Source organism: Cydia amplana, chromosome 12 (genome assembly GCF_948474715.1).
Source record: "Cydia amplana chromosome 12, ilCydAmpl1.1, whole genome shotgun sequence".
Lineage (NCBI taxonomy): Eukaryota > Metazoa > Arthropoda > Insecta > Lepidoptera > Tortricidae > Cydia > Cydia amplana.
In genome coordinates this window covers 10,492,209-10,492,785 of record NC_086080.1, presented here as the reverse complement: position 1 = coordinate 10,492,785, position 577 = coordinate 10,492,209, and positions in this window count along the sequence as shown.

Below are 577 nucleotides of genomic sequence, written 5' to 3'. Positions count from 1 at the left end.
TTTCTTATGTTAGAGCTAAATTACATTCGGAATTTCAAAGTCAAAATCCGTCAAAATATGTTTTATGCATGTTTTATGAGATTTGATAGGTTTCGGACCAAAGACTTTACCTACATCTAGCCAGTTTTAAGAATGTCATGTTCAAAGAGTACCTATGTGTAAAGTGTAAACATATAATAGGTAGTACCTGCATATTTAGTGTAACAAGTCATGGTTGCAGTAGTATTGGTACTTCTAAAAAGAATAAGTATTGTTTTTGTGTTTTTAAATATTACTTTATATTTCTACTATAAAAATATATAAATACCTAGCCTAAGAATTAATCTGAATTAAGAGAATAAGAATAATAATAGACAATTACCCAAGATCAGCAACAATTACAGTTAACATACTTTCTTAAGTCTAGGTAAAAGAACAATAGTGTGACAAAAGGTGTGGACCATTTGCAATCATACAGACTAGTGGTCTAAGTGCTGGTTTTCAGTTCATCCCCGGTTACAAACCAATTATAAATAAAATATCAAAGTCATTTTGACTTTATGTATTTGTAAGAGAGGGAATTTTTTTTAACTAAATC